The 6,858-nt window shown below is 40.0% G+C and overlaps 1 non-coding gene across 1 annotated transcript; it reads right to left on the bottom strand.

Annotated features, from left to right (window-relative positions):
- Positions 1 to 2,501: 2,501 nt before the first annotated feature.
- On the bottom strand, positions 2,502 to 2,608 carry LOC139869532 (small nucleolar RNA R71). The gene has a single exon (XR_011766141.1). It is a non-coding gene; the product is annotated as a small nucleolar RNA R71 (small nucleolar RNA).
- Between the last annotated feature and the right edge of the window lie 4,250 nt (positions 2,609 to 6,858).

The raw sequence follows: 6,858 nt of genomic DNA on the forward strand, positions 1-6,858 counted from the left end.
TAGTTTATTACTTCATTTCTTGTACATTTAAATTCATGTTTGTTGTTAAATGGTCAAGTATTACAAGTTAGTCTTGATCTCATACTTTCTTGAACTAAAGTTAACTTTAAAAGTTCAAGAACATGTAAATAAGTTTTCTTTAATTATAACTTTGTACACTTATGCTTGATCTAGACTTTTGGGTCTAGGATCTTCAAGATCTAACTAAGGACTATGTTCTACAACTTAAGATCTTGATTTCATAAGTTTACTTCGAGTTTGTAACTTGTTTTTACTTTTAAAGTTCATGTATGTGTTAGATCTAAGACCTTGATGTAACTTTGGTTCATCAAACTTCATACAACTCTTAAGTGAGTTGTGCTACATGTTTTAGACTTACACTTGTGTCATAATAGTCAAAACTTGGTTAGTATTACTTTTATATTTCATGTATGTGTTAAATCTAAGACTTTGATGTAACTTTGGTTCATCAAAACACTTGCAACACTTAAGTGAGTTGTGCTACATGTCTTAGACTTACACAAGTGTTATTATGGTCAAAACTTGGTAAAGATGATGTAAACCCATCAACGAGTTGTACACTTGAAGCTATATGCATCAAGGATGAGAACCGTGATGAACATCAAGCACCAAGAACCACCAGAACCTACTGTTTTTCTGTTTCTGGGTCTGATCAGTAAGACCTGGGCTTCTGTATCTATGATTTTCAGATAGCTCTGTTCTAGTAGATAACTTTTCATATAGGACTCGTCTTAATCCGAGTTACAGTTTAGGATTTATGGCCCTCCGATCGTCACTATGTCCATTTAACGTTGTGCTAAAAATTCTGACCTACTCGCACTTAGACCGTCGCCACGGTCAAAAGAAAACGAGTTTGCTTCTGTAATTTTTACCACACTTAAAGGACTCATAGACGGAGCCATGACCACTGGTCTCACCTTATTTCAGTGGGTATTGAGGCCGTGGTGACTGACCGAAGTCAGCCCTTGTTTTAAACTCTTCCTTGAACAAAACTTACTTTACACCTTTTGTTTAATGATGAATGATGATGACCCTTAAGACCTTATTTACATACTTATAAACCTATTGGGACAATTTACTGACTTAGTGATATTTGACTTAGGTTGAGGACCCGTTTGGACAACCTACATACTTGCTTATTTCCCGAGTCATACTTTACCGCTACTTGATCATTGTGAGTTATAGCATTCCCTTTTTACTTTAACTTATTTTTGGGAACTGAGAATACATGCGGATTTTATGTTTTACATACTAGGCACGAGTACTTAAACTTATATATGTGTGGGTTATACAACGGCATAAACATTCCCTTTAGCTCGGTAACGTTTAATCATTGGTTTTTGAACCATGAACGCGAATCTTAGATATGGATCCATAGGGTTTGACATCCCCACTCGGGCTAGTCGCGCTAGCAGTCAACGAGTGTTTAATACTTCGTAAACATACGCACTTGCCAAGTGTACTTTCAGGGGGTGATATATTATTAAACGTTAAGTTAGTTACCGAGTGCCCACGGTTAAACATATACTTCATCATATTGATTTGGATTACTGTTTTGAAACACTCTTTGTAGCACTGAAATCTCGTGGCCTACTTTACATTACTGTTATATTTAAACTATAGCTCACCAACCTTTGTGTTGACGTTTTTAAGCATGTTTTTCTCAAGTGCTTAAGGTTTGCTTGCTTCCGCTGTATTAGTCATGCTTTGTAGACACCCGATGCGCTTATTAGAGATGTCACCGCATGAAACATTATTTTTGCATTCAAACATGATACTTTTGAAACGATATATTTGTAACGACCTATAGGTCATGTACTTTTACATATGCTTGCTATTCATAGAAGCATACTTTTGGGTTGTTAAACATTTGATGTTGGTTAAGACATCGCTTTTATTATGAATGCAAACTCTTTTGAAATAGCATATAGTGTTTGACCTTGTAAAGATCCTGTTGTTGATGGTCCGTACATGTTGATTTAGTACGGGGCATCACATAGTGTATGACCCAAACCCGATCTAGACCAGGGCCATTGTTATTCGTACCTGATCCAGACGCAATAATCTCTAAAGCACGCAAGGAAGCACGAATCAGAAATCAAATGGCGTTACGCGTTACTTTAGTAGAAAACACCAAACCCTCGATTGAAGGTCGAGGAGGACCAATCAGATTTTCAGAGATTCAAGGACACTCGTTCGAATTAAAACATCACATCATCCAACTCATCCAGAATAGCTGTCAGTTTCATGGATTACCGAATGACGATCCTAATTCTCACCTTGATAAATTCATATCTCTTTCGAACTTCTACAAACAGCCAGGGATAGGACAAGATATAATCCGGCTATACTTGTTCCCCTATTCTCTCACTCATCATGCTCAAACTTGGTTCGAAGGATTGGAAAAAGATTCCATCACGTCATGGACGGATATGGCTACTAAATTCCTAACCAAATATTTCCCTCCTTCTAAACAAACCAAACTGAAGAATGACATCATTAACTTCAAACAAAGTTATGATGAATCTATTTACACTGCATGGGAGCGATTCAAAACCCTGCTGAAGAAATGCCCTAATCACCAGCTAGAACGGTCAGCCCAAATCTGTACCTTCTACAATGGTCTTACGGTAAATCATAGGACGATGATCGATGCAGCAGCTCAAGGGAATCTGATGAACCAAACTGCAGACGAAGCATGCGAATTGCTCGAGAACATGACAATGCATCATCATGACTGGAATAGTGGTGAAACAGCTTCATCATCTTCCCCACTCTCTGCACTTAACAATTAAACGGAGGCCATCAAATCCCTCACGGATAAGATAGAATCTCTTGCTAAACAACTCGGAGAACTGAAGACGCAGCCGCAGCAGGTTAACCAAGCTCAGGCTTGTGTTAATTGTACCAACCCGTAACCTACTGAAGAATATCAAGTTGAGTACGAAAACCCTGACGGTTCAGTCTGTTACGTCCAATACCCAGATCGTCCACCAAATCCCGGATTCAATCAACCACCTAGGGTTAATCAACTTCAGCGACGCAATCAACCTTTTCGCTATCGCTATCCGCCTTATCCAGCCCAACAATATCAATTGACCTACGATCAACCACTTCCACTCAGTGGTCCCCCAGTCGAGGAAAATTCCCCTACCACCCAGATTACAAAAGCAACTAACCCCACTCTCGGAGATGATGATCAGTTAACTCAGTTCATTCAAGGGAAACAACAGTTAAATCAGAGAACTGCAACCAGACAAGATCAGACAGAGATACTAATGAGAAATCAATTGGCTCTGCTCAAAAGTTTGAAAACGCAGCTCGGACAGTTATCACAATGCCATGAAACCCGACCGTAGGGAAGATTGCCAAGTAATACTATCCAAAATCCCCACATAGAAGAAGCAAAGCAAATGGACGCCATAATCCCAGAGGAAGAACCACGGAGAAGGTCAACTAGGCTCAAGAACAAATCGACATATACTCAGAAGCTGACTCCTGAAACTCCAGTTCGCGTACCTTATCCTGGAAGGCTACAAGAAGAACCATCTAAGCTTGATTCCTTCAAACTTGATGGAAGATTCCTTGACACCATGCCCAAAGTCCCCAACCAGAAGCGATACATCCGAAGGCTTCTTTCTACAAAGGAGAGAATACCAGACTCTAACAAAATTCCACTAAGTGAAGAATGCTCTGCATTACTCAGAAACTCTTTACCACCAAAGCTAGGAGATACGGGCCGATTCGTTTTTCCATGTTCAATCTACCAATCTGGAACCATTCATGCGCTAGCAGATTTAGGAGCAAGTATCAACCTAATCCCCTACTCTATCTATCAGAGATTAGAGTTAGGAGACTTGTTACCCACCAAAATGACAATCCAACTTGCCGATCACACAATTCGATATCCTAAGGGCATAGTTGAGAACGTCTTGGTGAAAGTCGACAAATTCTTGTATCCTACGAATTTCGTAGTGATGGACATTAAGGAAGACCTACACACACCAGTGGTGTTAGGAAGACCTTTCATGAATACGGCTAGGACTGTCATTGATGTGTACAATCAAACCTTGATCTTACGATCACATGGGGAGAGCATTACCTTCAAAATTGACCGACCAACCGATCTTTCTGGACAGGTAGAGATGTCTGCTATTTCCACCAGAAGGATCACTTCTGATGACGAGTCTTCACCACCAGCCGACGATATCGATATGGGTGTCGAATCACAGTCTGCTGACGATCCAGAAATGGAAGAAGAGGATCCCAGCGAAGAAATAGAGGAAGAGGAGGACTCTGAAGAGGAAGAGGAAATGGAAGACGTAAAAAAACTGCGACAATACCCGCTCCAAGCATTGAGCGTCATGAAGAAGTAATGAGGCTTGAGACGGCAGATCACAGTTTAATCATTCGCTTCAAGAAGAAGACCGATAAGGCTGAGGTTAAGGATATAGAAATTGATCCTACAAGTATCAAAGTGGAGAATCAGAATAATGAAGAAACCCGTTCATCAGACGCATCTTCAGAAGAACAATACACCGATGATGACGAGGAAGAGCAACATGAAGACATTCTGAATAACGCGGACTCTCCAACCGAACCAGATCAAGGGGAACCGGACTCTTCCTGAGATCGAATTCCGGTTATCTCCACACATGTAGACATGATCACCTTCATCAATAATACTGATGAATTTGAAGACATTCTCGAAGCCATCCAAAAATCAACCATTGATTTTTCGCTACGCTTAACAGAACGAATTATGGCTATCCGAGAAGAACACCATCTCTATCTCCGAAGAGAAGACAATGATGTTGAAATCCTAGAAGAACGCATTCAAGACTTTATCAATTCTTTTCACGATCATATCTATCACGAAGAAAGGCAACGAGAGCACAATTCAGTGGTTCGCACTATTCTCGAGACAAGATTCTATCGAGATCAGAAGATCATTTACTCTAAGGTTTATAATGCCTTAGCCGGATCTGCACTTCCGTTCTCACGAAACCAAGAAGCACTACTGACTCTCATCCGGAAGCATATGGATCTTTCCACCGGACGCCTGACTTATCACTCCGACTTGCAAATGATCGAGGATATTCACAGGTTTTCCCTCTCTTGGAAAGAGATAATTTCGAAAGCACACCAGAGAGGCTAGTAATTTACGTAACCATTGATCACCACGCCGATCTGATTATCAAAGAGCTACGAGATGTTGTTATGGAAGAAGCAAAGAGAAACAATCTGTTCTCTCATCTTGAACCAGACCGAGTCAACATTGCCACCTACGTTACTAAGCAGATAACACGTATCTTTCAAGAATCCACGGATCATAGTTTCACATTTAAAGCTGGATGTAGTGAGATATAATCAAAGACGGTGAAATTAATTCTCGGATCAGGATTGCTCTTCACTTCTTTTCAGCTTCGCCTCTTAGTAAATATGTGCAAAGCTACTGACTCTTACTGTGGAGATCACCGTTCCGAAGACTTCAAAATTCTAAAGATACAGTTTCTGACATTATTTGAAGACCTCCGAAATGAGCACCCCACCAGAGAAATCATCAACACCAGCACTACTTCTATGATTGACATTCATGGGTCAACCAGCAGAGCCGTGGATCATATCCTCATCGGACTTCAAGACTTATCAAGAGCCGAAACTGCGCACTACTTATCGTTCAGAAGATCTTCAAGAGAAGTACCGGATCTTCTACCACAATTGGTCCGGCACTTTCTCAGAATTTTTCCGCCAAGACTCACATTCCCTCAAGAAGACCAAGATCACAACTATCAGTGAGGAATGTTTGCTTTTTGAAGCATCACTACGGTCGAGCCAACGACCTTAAACAAAAGCGCTTCTCGGGAGGCAACCCGTGCAATAAAGTAGAGTAGAAGAATAAAGAACGAAAAATGAGCCGATAAAGACGCAAGGATTGGAAACCAGCCGCATCTGCTATGGGTATTTCTTTCTTTTCGCTACTAGCTCAAGATTCAAACTATGCCACATCCTAGCTTATCACTAAGTGTGGGATAACACCCAATTAAAACACTAGACAAATACTCCCAAATCTTCAACTAAAACTCCTAAGTGTGGGATACACTAGGAACATTGAGGACAATGTTCGTCTAAGTGTGGGATGTTGGTATAATCTTTTTATGCTATATTATAATAACCCATTACGAAGATTCCAAGTCCTTAAGCCAAATTTCAAAATTTTTGCAAAAGAAACCCTTTTCGAAAGAGTATTTTTGAAAACCTAAAACGTTTGTCAATAAAAATAAGGCTCAAGTAAGGTGAAAATCTTGTTAGATTGAAATCTCTAATAGAGCATTGCATGACTAAGGCATTATCGACCTAAATTGATTATGGTGAGGTACCCCAAATAAGACCAGCATTCATCTTTAATGCTTCACTATTTTCCGTTGAGAGTGCCGACGTCTGTGCTCAGAATCAGAACTTGCTTTGGATCTACATCTCCAAGCAGCAAAATGTGATTCGGGTGTAATCAAAAGAGCTAGCCATTTGTCAAACATAAACCTTCCGCACCTCCACTACTTCTACTCCACCACCACATCACCTTTAATATTTCTCGAAAAATTCAGAAAATGAGATTCCTTCCGAAAACCCGATGTTATAAACCTCTCAAGTATCATGGTAAAGGTCTTGAAAAAGTTTACCGGCAAAAAGTTTCTCGAAATGAAGTCTCCAAAAAAAAATTTTAGTTCTGACAAAAGGAGCAGAACTTAATAAGAGAAATGCCGAAGAGAACTCGACCGAAAATGATTATCAAATGAAGAAAAGTTCCAAAAGTGCTTCTCAAAATACTTCAGCACT

The sequence above is a fragment of the Rutidosis leptorrhynchoides genome, chromosome 9, assembly GCF_046630445.1.
Source record: "Rutidosis leptorrhynchoides isolate AG116_Rl617_1_P2 chromosome 9, CSIRO_AGI_Rlap_v1, whole genome shotgun sequence".
Classification (NCBI taxonomy): domain Eukaryota; kingdom Viridiplantae; phylum Streptophyta; class Magnoliopsida; order Asterales; family Asteraceae; genus Rutidosis; species Rutidosis leptorrhynchoides.